The following is a 19,308-nucleotide window of genomic DNA, read 5'->3' on the forward strand; positions in this document are numbered from 1 at the left end:
TTTCTTGCACCAAGAGGTTGAGAGGTATATAGGTATACTAACCCTCCAAGTTCTTATATTAGGGGGAGAATTTAGCTTTAGAAGTGGAGGCACTTGGGGTTAGCTGGAAGCAGCTCTAGATCAAACGGTATTGACTACAGGCTAGATGGGGAGAATGGCTCCCAGCTATTGTGAGCCCAAGTAGGGTGAGAAATTGGCTAAGAAGCCAAGATGACATTCTCAAAATGGTGCAGCAGAGTGAAACAATCTCAAACAGAATACAGAGGCCCCAGTGGTAGTTCAACCGATGAACACTGCAAAAAGTAATGATTTTTTTCTGAGAAGGTGGAAAGGTAGTTCCTTTACCAGGTCAAATACAAAAGAAGAAGAAGAAGAAGAATGCTTAAAGGAAGGCGGTGTGATATTTTTTTGACCTCGTAACTGAAAAAGGTCTATGTAGCTCTCAGCCAGTACCCCATACTAATGTTAGGGAGGAGAATTTAGAGATATTAATCTCATCTCCAGTGGCCTTCTCCCAATTGCCTTTAAGGAGTCAAGAACTGACAACTATTCGGGGAAGATTTCAGGGGCCACGGGGTTGGTATTGGGATCACTGTTGTCAAGTCACATATTACAGCTCATATTTACCTTACACTCAAGGATAAAAGAAATGCAGGATAATTACTTTGATGTTTCTGATCTCCTAGATTTTGATTATATTCAGAATTTAATAGAAGCTGATAACTCAGTGACTAATCAGTAATTGCAGCCCTTGCAGCACTTGCTTCCTTGGGGAGAGGCCATCAGGTAGGATTAATATAGGAAACTGGGAAAAACTAGACAGCAGAGTTTCTGTTATACATGACAATGATAGTTGAGAGGGACCCTCAATAGGATTTACTATGCTGTCATATTTTTGACTTTGCATGAAGCACATCATATTCAGGGTGGGTCAGTTAGATATGGTACAGCCAGATTTTTTTATTATGCTATCTTGCAAAGAGCTGTCCAGCTTGCTGCTGTATAAGAATTGCATTAGCATTCTTTATGCAAAATAGATGATTATGTTTTTATTGGTTGGCATTTTTGTTGGTTCCCCATTATTTGATGTTCTCATAAATAAATGGTCACACTGGTTTCTCTTTTTGGGGTGGTCTGTGGGATAAATGTCATAGGGAGGTGTGGCATGTTTAATGAGGTGGAGGTATTTAACTCCTGAAAAGACATCAGTGTGCCAGTCCAGAAAAGTGACTTTCTCAGCTTATCTCTCTCACACTTCCCAGTCTTGAATTAACCTAAGGTATGGGTGCTTGCTGGGTGGACTTTCTCCATTTGTATTCCCCACTTCCTTTCCTAGGCCATCTGGTAACAGCCATTTCTGACATGGAAAACAGGTGAGTCTGTTTTATTGGTTGCCACTTTATTTTCTTCTTGTTATTCAATGTTCTCATAATAAAGTGGTCACACTGACTATGTGCTTGTTTGTCTCTTTTGGGGCTGGGGCATGGATCACATGACATTCTTCTTCCTTATTGCAATGTAAGTCTTTTGAGGAAATTGAAACATATCTCTTTCCCAATTGTTATTCAATTTTTTGCATTACAGAATACAACACAAACAGTAAAAGCAATTGAGATGCATTCATAGTTAATACGGCAGATTCATCATTTAAAATATCTTCCTTTTAATACACCTTTGATGGCACTGTTGCCTTCATGTACATCTGATAAGAACATTCCATAAATTCTAGGTCTCTCACTCTCTCTCACTCTCTCTCACTGTCTATCTCTCTCCCTCTCTCTTTCTCTCTCCGTCTGTCTCCGTCTGTCTCTTTCTGTCCCCTCCATTAATATCAGCAGCTACATGGTCTAACTGTAAACATAATTTTTGTACTGCTTGCATCTTATGAAGTACTTACATAAAGCATTCCCATACCACTGTGGTTAAAAGCATAATTATGTTCATAAGCGCTTCTTCAGAGATTTCTTGTTGTCATGCCAACATAGAAAGCCTTACATGCTCTGCTAATATCTATATAGAATATGAAAGTACGATTACATATGGCTTAATACATTTATTTAAACCTAGGGAAAATAATATGGGGAATCTGCACTAAAGCTAAGTAAATTACAGTTCTACAATTTGAAAGTATGTGCAGTATCATATCAATTACCACTGCCAGTTATTGTTTCTAAAATCTCACTCATTTTGCTTTCACATTTATAAATAAAATGCAACCTGTCACCTACTCAGGAAAACACCTTAAGATTAGCAACAAGAATTCCTAGGTATTAGATAAACTTTTTTAATCATAGCACTGTCCACTGTGTTTGTTTCAGCCTAGGTATATTCCACTTAATGCTGGTGGTCAGAATATTTTTGTGTGTGTTTCCTTTCCTCTCGAAATCATAACATCATTAGAAACTTGTACCATAGCCATTGAATAACCTCCATCTATAAATTTTGTTTTTGCAATGCAGGAATGAAGTAAACTATCATCTGCCAATAAATTATTTATCCTAATCCATTTACTCTTTATAATATTACTTTTCTGCATGTATAGAGGGTGCATTCTAGAAAAATGTAGCAACATATTACTGCTTGAAATAAGAGCAGTAACAGTGTCATTTGTGGTAGTAATTTCTAAAAGAAATATGTGGATGCGTAAATAAAATAAAAAAATATTTACAAAATATTCTTATTACTGCTCCACATTAAAATATATTGCAATATAATGAATATAAAAACTGAACATGTTGCAAAAGGGAGTTAGGTATAATAACATTTCTTTCCAAATGACACATAACTAAACTAACATAATTTCGAGTCATCTCTGGCCTTACAGTAACATCCCTTTTCTGTTTAAACACTTTATCCTTAAATGAGAAGAAATTGTTAATTATCATTTGATTAGTCTTTCAGTCATGTCTAATCTCATTAACAGAAAAAGATCACCATTATTTAATAATATATAAAGTGCCCATTAAAAATGTTTATTACAGGGGATTAGTGTTTCTCCCCTGGCCCACATCTTTGTTAAGTGCCTTTCTGGCATTATGTGAATGTTATTCCTGGTGGCTAGTGTTCTATCCCAACAGTATTGAAGGAAATGGGGTCTATATCATCACATCGAATGGTGATCAGTTCGAATGGCCTTTGTTCGAACCTAAAAGTCCGAAAAAAATTGATGTGCCGTAACTTCACGGTTTAAGGCTTTTGGACTTTTCGGTTAGAACAAAGGGAGTTCAAACTTATCACCATTCGATGTGGTGATATAGACCCAAGGAAATGCTCATTACTTTAGGGGAAAGTACAGGTATGACAGCTCCCACACCAACTTTCCCTGCACAAACATTGTTACGACAACCTCCACTCCAACTCGCCCATGCATATATATTCACACATTCCTTCCATAGAAGTGTGCAGGCATGCACACACACACACACACACACACACACACACACACACACACACACACACACACACACACACACACACACACACACACACACACCCACACACTCACACACACACACACACACACACACACACACACACACACACACACACACACACACACACACACACACACACACACTCACACACACACACACACACACACACACACACACACACACACACACACACACACACACACACACACACACACTGTACCCTGATTAGTCCCCTACTGCAACCTTCCAGGCAGACACACACACCATACAAGCACGCAAACACAAACACACACACACACATGCACCCACTGCCACTAAACTCTCTCTGCCACTAACCTCTGGCCACATAACAATACACAACATTTGAGTTGTCCATTATTAACATGTGCATAAAAGGCAGAGAGAGGGGGGCTGGAGTTAGTACCAAACCAGTTTGAGGAAAGTCAGTTTGAGGGGAAATATCCTGTCAATTAGCATATCCATTAGCATTTAGCACTGCCATAGCACACATGCAACCATATGGTGCTTCATGTCTTCATCAGTGCTGTAGGATAATCTTCAAATGTTGAATATGAAATGTCTACATTAAAATGTGAAAGAAAGCAGTCCAACATACACATAATTACAGTTCAAACCTTAAATACTTCAGAAGCGCTTAAAATAAAATTTCATTAGATTTGTGAATTTTTTTTTAGATAATATAATGAACTAACCTGGGAAAGGTTGAAACAAAACATAGTTGGAAACCATATGAAAAAACTTTAAAAATTTTCACAAAATATAAACATTTTCCAAACAATTAGATAATGGTTTCCCTATAAGGAACTTTCATATTTCTTTGTAAATATGATACTTCAATGTCAATCCCTTTGTCAATGTGTTGTCAATGATATCATCCAATAAACATCCCTTCATGACATCCCATAATTGTCCATTATCATGATCCATTAAACTTTTTATCATATTTTTTGCTTTGTAAATATAAGTTGTTTTGAATTGTAATGAAGATTAAAAATAACACAATTCCTTTTAAAATGTGTTTCAAATGTCCTGAATTGAGATTACAAGTGTGATGATTGTTGTATGGACTTTTGCTGGGATTTTCAGTGCTTCTCATTCTGTAAACTTATTACCACTTGAGCAATATGATTTCATCCTTTAAATAAACATTTGAATTAAGCTTACAGGTGTATAATTTCAATCTTTCATAGAGAATATCAGCTTTCCAGTAGGAAAGCTATTTAACTTCTTCTCTCTTAGTCTATCATTATGATTTCACAAAGTTCTAAATGATATATAGAAACTTAGCTGAGTAGCCATTACTCTCTTGCTTTCAGTTCCTTCTCTGAGATCTTTTCAGTTCCTTTCACAAGTTCTTGAGTCATAGTGTGATTAATTTGTTTTCAAGTCTGTATTACTGGAGTTAGTATGCAAGTCCTAGTTAGAGTCCTAGTTAGTACTGAATGGCTGAATGATCATTAAATCATTATTTTGGCTATTAGATCATTATTATTAAATTATTACATTGTTAAGTAAAATTATGTAAATAAAGATAATAAATAAATATAAATAAATAAATAAATACATACATATACAAATAAAATACATACATACAATTATACATTTGTACTGTGACTCCAAAGCAAGCAATTTGTTGTATAGGTAATTTTATTTAGAGATTTGTAGTTCAATTACATACTAATTAGTTTATTCATTTTAAATAGAAGTAGAGTATTAGCTTATAGCAGAAGTACTAATACTTGTTTTTTGTGCATGTTTGAAGATTTTACATGTGGATTTAGTTTAGTTGTACCTTTGGCTTTTGTTGCATGGAGTGCATTGATTTACACTCTGATATTCAGATAAAGATGACTCAGTTAAAAACTGACGCAGTTAATGTCCCTAGCACGCTTCTTAATCCTTGTTATGATATCTGTTTGTCACAGCACTAAATGATTATTAATCATCATAAAATCCTGTTGCAGCTGACAACGGCAGGGAAAGAAAACATACAGGTTTGCTTTATCTTTCTATTATATTTTCTTTGATATTTGTAACTCTTCCCTGATCTTTTCTCTTTCTTTCTAACATTTATCTTTTCTCTTTGGACAGCACTTGCAACAAAACACACATTCCTTTCAATTTTTCAAAACTTGCATTTACTTTACTTAACCTGTAACTAGAAGTGCAGATTAGGAAAGATCTATTCACAGGGAAGTATAGAATTATGATGTGGCAACTGAACATACAACTTATTAAAGTGTTTAACAACCAAATTACCTGCTTAGCTTCATATCCAGTCTGAACAATTTGCATTCCAAAAATTAGTGACACACGCATCATCCATTCAAAACTGGTAAATGCATATCATCCTAGAACTAACTGGTAAACTGAAGTTTGGAAAGAACTCCTTATGATCCAGTATGGTCGTTTTTTGCTTTGATCCTTATCCAGAGTTTTGTCCACTCATTTATTGAGCTCATATGATTCCCATACTCACATTATTTAATAATAGTTCCGTAACTTCAATTGCAGAATAATCATTGTTTTTCTTTTATTAGTGTTATTTTATTTAGTTTTTTAAATATACAAGTTTGGTAGTAACAGAAGTACAACAGACCATTTGCAACTTTATAGAATAGAATTTGCTCACTGTAGTGTCTTCAAAAATTAAATTTCATCCCTAACAGGTAAACTGGCAATAGGAAAGGAAGTCCTCCTTGCAAAACTGACATATGGTCTTCTTAAAATCTCCACCAGTTCCAAACAGAGCTTATAGTCTCTGCTGTTCACCAACTCCAAATAGAACTTGAGTTCTCTTCAAACTGTCACTGATCATATTTGTTGTCCTACTATTTCTAATCCTCAAAGAGGAACATGGAGTGATCTCAGAAGGTAAGAGAATTCCACTGACAACTGAAATTATGTAATATTAAAAAATAAAAGCCTGTGAAAAGTTGCAGGGTGTAGAGACAAGTTGTCCATTTGTGCTGCTTTTGATGTGGAATTGGTCAACAACCCTGGAAGCCAGACAGTCTCTGTAGTGTGGGTCAGGACAAAGCAGTCAGAGGGTGATCTCCCTTCCTGTTGGAGGAGATACGATTACGGATTTTGATGGAAACCTAACAACTGCTGCCTGTTAGACTGTGAAAAAATACACAGTGCTTGAAGGTTTCCATTTGACACAAACTTTTAATGATGTGAATACATTATCCATGATGGATGTTTCACAGGGAATTTCCTGGAGTAACCACTGAAGAAAAAGTCCTGGTCCTGTCACTTAAACGAAAGCCATATTTTCTGTATCATGAAAAAGAACAGAGTAACAAAAAAGCAGTGCTCTAGTGGCAAAAGAAAAAAAGATGTAAAAAATACAATACATGTTTTCTGTGGATGAATGCTATCTAAGTTTTTAATTTTCTGTAGTTCCAGCCTATCCATCCTTTCAAGGTCTGGATATTTATACAAAAGTTACTGTACCCTATATCAGAAAAGCTCAGTAGAAATACAGTACATTGTATATATGACATTCTGCCATACCTGTCTTTGCTGACAAGAATCCTGGTAAGACAACATCATCAGCACTATATATTCTGAATGATGTTGACATCGGCAATAACAATGTCATTGGGCTACACAAGAAGACACCTGCCAGGATGCCTTCTCCATGCAGCCCATCCTTCAGCAGTATACTATAGCTTACACAGTACTCCATGACTGATTTTAATCTCTTCAGCGAAATTATTCCGGGATAAGTACAAAACAGATAAAAAGGCAAACCCCTGCAATGTTTACAATGACAACTTTTCTGCTGAGAATTCCCCTTGGTCATGTAAGTGTAGTGCCCCCAGCACTTCCTTTATATATTCAATTCTGATGCCACTTCAGTTTATAGGGAGTAAAGCATTTGCCCACTGCAGTGTCGTTAGAAATTAAATTTCATCCCTAGCAGGTAAACTGGCAACAGGAAAAGAAGTCCTTGCAAATCGTCTTCCTAAAACTCCACCAACTCCAAATAGACCTTGGCTTCTCTTTTCTCCACAAACTCCAAATAGAACTCGTGTTCTCTTCAAACTATCACTGACTGCATTTGTTGACGTGTTATTCCTACTCCTGAAAGAGAAAAACACTGGTCAGTAAAAAAGAAAACAAAACCTGAAAAGGTAACCAGTCCAATGCAGTCAAATTGAAATTAAGTTTTATTATTTACGAGATTCTTGACTTAAAACGTCTTTCTCCTTCCAGATTAGTTACCCACCATACCTCAGACTCCAATGTACCATCATTTGTTATTTTCTCAATTACCTCTTTACAGATACACAGAACTAAGTTATATTACACTAGACACAGTTTTCAGATATTGCCTCCAAATTTATAACCCCACCCTAAAAAGCTGAAATAAATGGTCTCCTAACCTAACTTCAGGCCTCAACCAAAAAAAAAAAAAAAAAAAAAAAACTCCTGTTTAAAAATGTCTCATGCACATACTTCCAATATAAGAGAATGATGCAGGCTACATCAACACCTTTCTGAGATTGACTTACTCTTATACTGTCTGCAGCTGTATCCACTGGTAGGGATATGGAAATACATCCCATCGTGCTTCATATCACATGTTTAGTATTTCCAGCAACAGTCCCCAGTCATCCGGCTCTTCCACCCCACCTCTTCTATCTCTATCTCCTTTCTTTTTGTTTGCTTTCCCTTCTCCCATTTGCAGTACTAGAGTACACATGCAATTGACTTTCCCTCAGTCATGCACACTTCACAAGCGCAAATCTATCTGTATTCTGGCTCATCACAAAATGATAACCTACAGGTTGCAAGCTACATAGAGGAAGGTGGTATTACTCTTGTTTCTTTACAGTCTCACTCTATGATGATATGCTTTTCAGCATTTGGAAATGAGCAGCATATCAGTGCTACATAAAAAAAGAAAGAAAGAAAAATCACCTTTGCACAGTTTGAAAATGATGTGCTTCATGCAACCCTTCTAGGACAATGACATGTTTTCCCACCACCCTCACACAGTGATGCTGTTGACCTCTCGCATATGTATCCAACAAAACCAGATTTCTTTGTTTCCATAATATTGGAATGTTATGTTTAATGAATGGCAATTCTTTCTGAATTAAACTCGGGTAAGGCGATGGAACATAGCACTGCAGGAAGTGTATAGTTAATAAGGTATGTGTCTGGCACATGACATATTAATGATCTATTCTCAGCTGAGGTATGTTAGATTGCAATACCTGAAGTACAGCATGGTGACTGGCATATGTGCAGTGTCAGAAAACATAGTACATACCAAACACTATGATGAAGTCCTAGGTGCCATTCCCAAGTATGGATGTTCCACTACGTTAATCTCAGAGTAGACTGCTTGATTTATCTATACACTATATTTGTGAACCACAGGGCCAGATTCTCTGTATATTTTTTCTCTATGAAATCAATTTAGTCTATGGTTTACCGTCATACTACTTGTTTACAACTGCACACCCATATTTAATATTTCTGCCTTGTTTTGGGCTTATGTTTGCTATACTGTTTTGTTAATAGTTTTGTTTATTTTTCTATAATGTTGCAATATTCTTATTAACTTGTATTGTTGCATTATATTTTCATATCAGTTAGTGTTTTGTATATTAGTGCTTTTTTAATCTTATGGATAACTTAGTAATCAATGTACCTTTTTAATCAATTTGTGTTTGCACTAGCTCATGCAGGACATATGAAGGCCCATATAGCAAGGAACCAGGAATCATTAAAGATATTCTGACTGTATCTACTATTTTTTTCAGTTGTATTCATGTGTTAATCTTCGAGCTTTTAAACTTTGACCCCAGCCCACAGTCTTATTAAGTGATTTGTTTCAGTACAGACTGGGCTAAAGAATATTAAAACATGAATTCTGTGGTTGTTTTGTGCTGCTTGGATATAGGACTATAGCTAAGGTGGAATTAAGAGGGTAGGTATCCCAGACAAAAGTTGTTAGGTGATGGAATCAGCAATTTGTTGTATGGCACTACCAAAAGTCATTATTATTCAGTAACAGTATTTCCATATATTTATTTAAACAGCTGTGACTGTTTAAATGAATGTAAAATATGTAACTGAATACATAAATAATTACAACAAAAACATCTGGTTTTTTTTTTCTGTTTTGTTTTTGTTTTTTGAGGGGATTCCAGTGTATGGATCTGCCCATGCCCAGGATGCAAATCTCCCTAGCTACTGTTGTGTTTGCATATATCAGTGTTTGCCATTATTCTTCGTGACACAGGGGTATGTTCATTTAGTAACATAAGCATACCCATGTCAGGATATTAATTTAATTATATTCTGTATTTTAAGGTATAGAAAATAGTATAATTCTCTTTTAATAATTTCAATATTTTGTTCTTCTTAATATTAAGGCAGTGATTGACATAGTTAGAAGGGACATCATAATAAAGCTCTGACCGGTTCGACTCTCAGCTAGAGCATCTTCTGTGTGGAGACATGCGTGAATGGGCGTACCTTCGTTGAAGGTTGTGCATTAGGGCTGGCAACTTAGCACGTAAAAATCAACTGCCAATGATTAGCGGACTGGAGTTCCACTGTGGCGACCCCTAACCGGGAAAAGCCGAAAGACACAACAACTTTGTAGAGGCTAACAGTCTCAGGGCTCTCATACCTGTCCATGTGTTACACCAAACCTTGTTCAAATGCCTTTCCTTTTATCCCACTCTTGTTTTCCACACTCTTCATGTATCTTTGATACCAGGTCGGGTATCATTCCAGATCCCGTCATATCCTCTTGCTGCTTCCTGATGCATGATTTAAACCTGATTTCTTTGTTGCCATTAAATTCTCAGCTTCTATCATTTTTATAACCCTACATAATATGCCTGTCTAATTAAAATCTTGCATAACCTTTCCATTTTCCAGTTGTGTTCATTCCTTTTTCTTTGGGCAGTTCATGAAACTCCTCTGTCTGCATTCCCTTGCCATCTATATAACCCTACACTTTACATTTCTTTTTTTTTATTTTAATGTTTGTCCTCCATTATAATCATCACAAATGAACCTAACATTTTAAATGAGATCTTACCTCCTCTGTGTATAACTAGGTGTCTATTAATAACTGTAATTCTCAAAATAGTGTAACTTCAAGTGTGACTGTAGGAAATATATATTAAATGTGAGTTTTCAGTATCTAGGAACAATCTTTTCTGCTTCAAGGCACAGGGATATCAGAGTTAGTACACGTGGACAGCAATTGTTTGTGAAGGGCATAACCTCAACGTAAGGAATACAGAAAGATAAATCACCCTTAATGCTTAAAATGCTTAAAATGTAAAACATTGGGTTATGTTGACTGCTAGATTTACAGGTGATTTTTCTGTAAGTCATCATACCTTTCTTGCACTTTTCAGATATGAAGCAACAAGAATGATACTGCTATGTCTGGACACCTTTCGTCTAACAATCCACTAAAATATTTATTGCTGGCCACTTCATTTGCATTTTCCCGTCTCATAAGAATAACTCATATTCATCTATTTTTTTTCTCTATGTCTTTTCTCCCCATCTTCAACTAATGTATTTTTTTCTGCCTAGCTCATTTATTTCTTTTGGACAAGAGTCAGTCACAACAGCCATCATTTGTGTAACAATGTGTCTTTTTTTGTCTATTTGTGACCTAACATCTTCTCCTTTGTGGGGGATATCTGAACCCTATGTCAGTGAAGGCTACTACACCTTCCATTTGCAAGCACCTGCTTACATACTGTTGAAATGAAGTGCACAACAGAGCAACAAGTTGACCAATACTTACAACCCAGCATCTCTTACATGTCTGCCATCACTCCTCCATGGGATATCATGACACCTAAAGACCAGGACCATCCCTACTTCCCAAGATGGACACACCAACAGATGCCCATACCTCTAACTGAAGTTAGATCACCTGGGTCCTAGCCTGGACTCCATCCTTCTGCACCCATTGAAGTGGCCCATTTAATTCCTTATCTGGCCATCCTTCTTTATTCATTTTGTATTAGTACTAATTTCCTGACATAGCAGAACATACAATTTCTTCAAATTAGTTACTGCCTCTCATGTCTCCGCATTCCTTATCTTTTGATTTCCTCACCCTGCCAAAGTACACTATCTTATAATGTAACGATATTTTACTTTTTTGTTCCTCTCTTTTCATCTTCAGTGGTGTGGCTTTTGCTACCACTTAGATATCTTTATTCTGCTCCATTCTGTGCATCTGTGAACCAGATGGATGATGTCAGATTTCCTTACCTGGCTCACAACCTTCTTCTTGAATAGAACTTCTTCCAAAGCTTCTGCCTTCTGTCTATGCTGCCTTACACTGGAGGATGGCACCTGTTTGCTTATCATTTGAAGATAAAGGTTGTGCATGACTGTACTTATTTTCATCTCTTCTCACTTTGTCAGTTAGACTGCATGTCAGACACAATCCATTCCATCAGTATAATGTAATTTTTACACTGCAAGAAGCTTCTAGGTTATCCAGTTTGCTCAATCTCAACTAATCACCTGCACCAACCCTGCATTCGCATATGGGGGCAAGTCCACCACACCTCTCCTTACAGTAAATATTACTTTAATGATTGCACAAAGCAGGGAAAAAAGAAATTCTCCAATAAAGCCCAGTAGCTTCACACAAGTGATCTTGCAGTGCCTACGTATTTTATACAATCTATGATAAGATGGCACTTTTCTCATTTGTGTTTGGGCAGTAAAAAACAGCTAAACTGATCCTGGGAACTTCGATCACATGTAGGGAAACCTATATAGTGTACTATTCACCTTTGTTAATTATGCCCTCCAGAAGGCTATCCCATCTCCACTGGTGTTCTTACAAGCACTTTCTGATTGTCTCAGTGTTCATGCATCCCAGTAGAAGTAGGATGTGAATGTACAAATAACAAAGGGCACATTTATCAAAATCACCAGAGATGGCCTTAATGTTGTCCTTCACAACTTGTGTGGCAGACACAGTACAGCAGACAGACTGCTTCCTACAATACTAGGCCTGCTGGACAGGTAGATCTGTGGAGCAAGACACCTTTAGCTGTACTTTGCAGGCTTGCTGAGTCCTTGGGTAAGTTTGTGCTATGCTAAGCATAAGTAAAAAGATTCAGTAGCACCCCATGTTATGTAGACTCATTACCTGATTCTAGTGTAGTAGGACTTATGGCTATCCAGTCCTTCAGCATTGTGAGGTACTAAAGGACCCTGGCCTATGAAAGATATCATCCCATGGGCAGACTGAACAATTCACTGCAGGATAGTGGGAATAGGATAGCAGAGGCTTTAGACACTGCTACTCTGAAGTTTTTTGAATCTGTCACAATTAACTCAATAAAAGATGTCAAAAGATCTCCAAAATGGCATACATAATAAAAACACTTGTTCCAGAAGCAATTAAATAACCTTTAACATCAGTAAATGTCTCATCATGAGACTTGCCAAAGTGATTAATAAATGATCCTGTCAATAAAATCTAAAGACAATGGTAGTGGTCACTTTAAACTCTGACGAGTGTGTATTTACCAAAACCAGGTAGACCATATTTCTGCAATCTGTCTAACATGAAATGACATGTTTAATCATCAGAGGATGAGCACTGTAGAATTTCACTTTATATCTTGCAAATATGAGCCATTGTTGAATAAAATACTACATTTTTTTACTTGCTGAATGAAGCTGAGAAACATTTTGAAAAGGTACTGTAAATTCTTAAAAAAATCATTGAGCAGAAATCATTTTATATTTACGAAGGGTATAGGAAGTGCCATTATACTGTGCTTCTTCTAGATTTATTACAGGTGATCTCAGAGTAGACTGTGAATAATATCTGATCTCATTTTATTAAAAAGTCTGTGCCTAGAACACACTCCTGAAGCCCTCTGTTCACGTTACTAATGAGTGCTAGCCCTTGTCCTGCCCTGTAGGTAACCCTAAGTCTACACCATACATTAGAAAACCCTTTCAATAAAAATACCACTTTTCAGGCAAATTTGAAGGGTATTTCTTTTTTTCTTTTGGTGGAGGAGGGTTGATAGGATCACAAAAGAAAAACATTTTTTTTAGTTTTTTCATTTTAGTTTTCTGGCTTATTTGTTTTTCAGAATGCCAGCATTGATTGTTCGTATGTATGTATATATATCTGTATATAGATGGATCTAGGATGTTTGATAGAGAGATCAAACGTCCAAATCCATAACCAGAGAACACACTTTAACAAAAGCGCTTTAACCAAAAAAGCGCTTGCGTTAAAGCGTGCCAATAAAAAAAAAAAAAAAACTACATTTACGTTTTAGCCCCCCCTGCACCCCCCACACCCCCTACTTTAATATTCTCCCTCCGAGACCACACTACAGTGTTGAAAAGGGAATTTTCCCTTATCTGCACCGTAGTACGGCCTAAGCAACAGACATACTTACGCAAAAGTGCTTCTTCAGTGAAAAGCACTTTCATGTAAGTATGCTTGCACTTAATGGATTCGGACGTTTGATCGGAATAGATCCATATAGATATAGATATCTATCTATGTAGATAGATACATATATCTATAAAGCTATAGCTATCTGTATAAATATGTATACATATATATATATATATATATATATATATATATATATATATGTATAGGTATCTATATAGATAGGTATGACAGCATGTAATTTGCACTAATTTTTGTTACTCAGGAATAACTATGGGAATATCAAAGGACATTGTTGCTGGAATCACAGGACACTAATTACTTTCATTAAAAATCTTTTCAATTCTTTATTGTTACAGTCTAACCTGTAGTCCTTGGATAGCCATCTGTCACATCCCCTTAGTGGTATAATGTCTTCTTTTAACAGGTAGAGACTCAGCACAGAGGGATATGGAGCTCAGGCAGGTGACATCATTTTTTTTAACTTCGGTACATCCACTGTTGACATTTTGCACTGGAATGCCTTCTACCAGCACCTGCAGGACTGCATGGATAAGGCAATCCCAAGCAAAACAAAGACTCTTTGTACCAAAGGCAAGCATCCAGTCTGGTGGACCCCAGCCATAAACAAACTCTACAACAAAAGGAGGAAGCTACTACAAGATAGAGCAAAATCCTTAAAAGGTAAGACACCCTTGATCACTATAAGTAAAAAACTAAGAGCTCTCATAAAATCATCCAAAGCAAATTTCGAGAGAAAAATAGCTAAAGACTCAAAAGACAATCATAAGGCCTTCTTTAGCTATGTTAGAAACCTGGGAGGAAACTCCCAGATATGCTCAGAGCTAGTTCAAAATGATGTGAAGATTACTGATCCTACAGACATTGCCAACATACTGGCTGACAGGTTCAGTGCAAACTTCTCCCCAAAGGAGAGATATTTATACCAAACGCATTGCAGCCCCAAACATCTCCAGCCAAGTGAGAACTGCTCTCCAAAGCAAAAACACAGCATCCATGGGACCTGATGGTGTCCCCGGCTGTGTGCTCCATGAACTCAATGAGGAATTAAACCCACAGCTAGGACAGCTGTTTAATCAAAGTCTTACCTCTGGATACGTATTCCAGGGTGGCGCACTGCAACTGTGGTACCACTTCACAAAGGCGGTGCCTCCACCGACCCTGGAAATTACCGACCCATTAGCTTGACAAGCCTTATCTGCAAAGCCATGGAGAGGATCATAATGGACCTCATAAATAAAGACATAGGAATTTGCAGACTTTGGATCCAACCCAGTTTGGCTTTGTCAAAGGCAGATCATGCCTTTAAACTTGGTTGACTTTTTCGAAACAGTCACCAAAGCCATTGATGAGGGAAAGGCAGTCCATACAGCCTACCTCGATCTGGCTAAGGCCTTCGATACAATACCCCACCACGTATCATTGAAAAACTCATCAGCTTAAATGTCAACCCATACATCACAAGATGGGTTGCAAACTGGCTGAGTGACAGAACCCACAGGGTCAGAGTTGCTGGCGCCATGTCAGACTCAAAGCCTGTCACAAGTGGTGTCCCACAGGGCTCAGTCCTGGGCCCACTCTTAGGTTCATAGGTTCATAGGTTCATACTAGGCTATCTGCCCGAGGGCATTTACAAGCCTAGCCCATCGTTTTGTAGCTTACGCCACCCCTTTAGTATGGGGAACTATACCCATTATTTTGCTGTGCCTCTGTCGAGCAGTGACACTGAGGTAATCCCTGGGGTATATCTATCTCCCATCCATTGGTCAAGATTTCTCTTGAACAAGGCCAGCGTGCTCTGCCTCACATGTACCGATTTTGTTCCACAGCATAGGGAGTCTTTGGGTGATGAATCTATCCCTCCAGCACGTCCTATTAATAGCCGTGTCAAGGTTTAAGTCTCCGCCCTTGTGGCTCTGATGGATCTAGATTTTTGAGGTGAAGCATATTCATCAAATCTGGGTTTGACATGGCCTTGTATGTTAGGCAAAGGTCACCTCTGAGCAAGCAGCGACTGAATATAGCTGGAGTTCTTTCAGTCGGGCAGCATAGGACAGATTTTTGAGACCCTTTATCCTTTTGGTGAGGAACTTTGTGGCCTCTCCAGCTGCTGCAAGTGTCGGGTCAGATACATTATGGGGCATTGTACTCAATCATTGGTCTGATGGGAGACTATGACCTCCCTTGATCTAGATGAGAATCCCTTCATGATAAGGTGGGCAATGTAGAAGGTCTTCCTAACTACTTTAGCTACATGGGTGTCGAATGACAGACTACTATCAACCTGGGTCCCCAGGTCCCTGATAACTTCTTCTGTGCTCAGTGGATTGCCACCTATTTGGTAGCTAGTAACCTTGTTTTTTTTGGCATTTAACTTTAGGCCATGGCTCTGGCACCAGTTATCCGTTTCTGTGAGACCCTTCTGAAGGATATCTGTGTCAGATGTTTGCAGTCATCTGCAAACTTTGTCCCTCCTGTGTTTGCTTGTACTGGAAAAGTAGATGCCAAACAAGAGTGGGCCCAGGACTGAGCCCTGTGGGACACCACTTGTGACAGGCTTTGAGTCTGACATGGCGCCAGCAGCTCTGACCCTGTGGGTTCTGTCACTCAGCCAGTTTGCAACCCATCTTGTGATGTATGGGTTGACATTTAAGCTGATGAGTTTTTCAATGATACCCGAATGGGGTATTGTATCGAAGGCCTTAGCCAGATCGAGGTAGGCTGTATGGACTGCCTTTCCTCATCAATGGCTTTGGTGACTGTTTCAAAAAGTCAACCAAGTTTAAAAGGCATGATCTGCCTTTGACAAAGCCAAACTGGGTTGGATCCAAAGTCTGCAAATTCCCTATGTCTTTATTTATGAGGTCCATTATGATCCTCTCCATGGCTTTGCAGATAAGGCTTGTCAAGCTAATGGGCCGGTAATTTCCAGGGTCGGTGGAGGCACCGCTTTGTGAAGTGGTACCACAGTTGCAGTGCGCATGCGCCACTCCTGGGCCAGAGGTAAGACTTTGATTAAACAGCTGTCCTAGCTGTGGGTTTAATTCCTCATTGAGTTCATGGAGCACACAGCCGGGGACACCATCAGGTCCCATGGATGCTGTGTTTTTTGCTTTGGAGAGAGCAGTTCTCACTTGGGCGCTGGAGATGTTTGGGGGCTGCAATTAGATCTCTCTCCTTTGGGGAGGGGGGGGTTAGCACTGAACCTGTCAGCCAGTATGTTGGCAATGACTGTAGGATCAGTAATCTTCACATCATTTTGAACTAGCTCTGAGCATATCTGGGAGTTTCCTCCCAGGTTTCTAACATAGCTAAAGAAGGCCTTATGATTGTCTTTTGAGTCTTTAGCTATTTTTCTCTCGAAATTTGCTTTGGATGATTTTATGAGAGCTCTTAGTTTTTACTTATAGTGATCAAGGGTGTCTTACCTGTTGTAGAGTTTGTTTATGGCTGGGGTCCACCAGACTGGACGCTTTGGTACAAAGAGTCTTTGTTTTGCTTGGGATTGCCTTATCCATGCAGTCCTGCAGGTGCTGGTAGAAGGCATTTGTAAGTGATTCAGCGGCTTGAGTATCCCTGGGGCCTTAAAGGAGACCACACTAGTCTTTAGAAGTGTGAAGTCGGCTTTTGAGAAGTTCTTTACTGTGGTCTTTTTATTTCAGGTGGGGGTGGGATGAGGACCTCCAGCGAGATTAGTTTGTGGTCTGATCTCACCAGTGAGGGGTACACTCCGATTGTTGAACATTGTGCTCCCATGTTCGTGATGATGAGATCAAGTATGTTATCTCCTGTTGTGGGGATGGTGACTAGTTGTTCCATGGCATTTGAGTTTATGAATTCCAGGAACTTTTGGGCTAGGGTGTTTGGGCTTGAGTAGTGTTCCCAGTCTATATTAGGGTAATTGAAGTCACCTAGTATGATGGTGTTTGGTGATACATTTATCCCTCTAGTGTTTTCAGGAAGGCCATGTGAGGTTCCTGAGTTTGTGAGGGTGGCCTGTAACATGCTACAATTTGCAGAGCAGTCTTGCCTATGGTTAATTGCACCTGGATGGTCTCCGATGCATCGTGCGTTGCCACCAGTCTTGAGGTGTGGGTGTCCTTGATGAATATGGATACCCCCTCCTTTCTTGGTATTGTCCAGATTTTGGGGCGGAACGCATGATATGAGGTAAAACCTGATAGGTGCTCTCAGGAGCCTTGAACCAGGTTTCTGTCACAGCACAGACATCGATGTTCTCCATACTGAGAAGGGCCTGCATTTTGAGATTTAGACTTCTGGCATTGAGCAGCATTACCCTTAGTTTTTTTCCTTTTTGTGTTCTAGGGTGGTAGGTTTAGAATTTGAGCCTTGCCTAAAAAGGCACTATGGGGTGGCAAGAGCCTTTGCCAATATCCGAAATCCCAGGGTGACAGGTGCAAGCCGCCCCTTGGAAGCAGCGGGCTTGTCCAGCATGTCATCCCAGGCAGACAGACACTGGATCCCCTTTGAATGACACCAGTGTTTAAGCCAATTGTTAAAGCTGATCATCTTATCTCTGTATTGTGGCATCATTCTTGGTGAAGGTAGGATACTGCTCAAGGTCAGGGTCATACCTGCCTGGGCTACATAATCAGAGAGCTCCTCAATGTCTCTTTTCATGTAGTCCTCAGGTCGTTTACACCAGCGTGGACAATGACTGAATCATATATGTACCTGCTGTTGAGAGACCTGAGTGCTTGCGTTATGTGGCGGATTCTAGCGCCCGACAGGCAGCTTACTGTGACCTTCTCCTTACTCAGTCTGGTGAGCGGGACGTCAGTGTGTCTGACTATGGAGTCACCAACGACTAGTGTGTCTGGCATTGTGTTTGGCCTTAAGGGCTGTGACTGTTTGACACTCTGACTGTGAGGTCTATGTGTTGCAGGTGTTGTGTTCTGAGGTGGTGGTTGTTTGGGTGTCTGCTTTGGTGGCCTCTGCTGTTTTGGTAGATTTTTGATCAGAGCCTCCGAGTATGTCTTTGTGTGTTTATGTGTATGATTTGAGGTTGTAATGGTAATATGTGAGACTGGGTCTATAGTGTGTGTGGTAACCTTCTCCTCCTGACTGGTCTTGCCAGTCCTATGTTGAGAGAGCTCAGCCTCCAGTTTGGCCGTATAGTTGCATCTCTCGCATGTATTTGTGTTTTGTGGGAGGAGGAGAGGGTTGTGTACATGAGGCAATTGTAACATTGCCTCAATATTCCCAGGTTCACCAGCTGAGCAGGAGAGGACACTAGCAACTGATCCCTCGACATGCTAGAAGGAATAGACAAAAAACTTTAAAAAGATTCGGTGACCGAGAAATGGGGGTTGCCTTTTGGGGTACTATCTATGACAAGAGTGCCGTATCAAGGTAATAAGTACT

This window comes from Protopterus annectens, chromosome 5.part0 (assembly GCF_019279795.1).
Source record: "Protopterus annectens isolate FY-2018-M chromosome 5.part0, PAN1.0, whole genome shotgun sequence".
Classification (NCBI taxonomy): Eukaryota; Metazoa; Chordata; order Ceratodontiformes; family Protopteridae; genus Protopterus; species Protopterus annectens.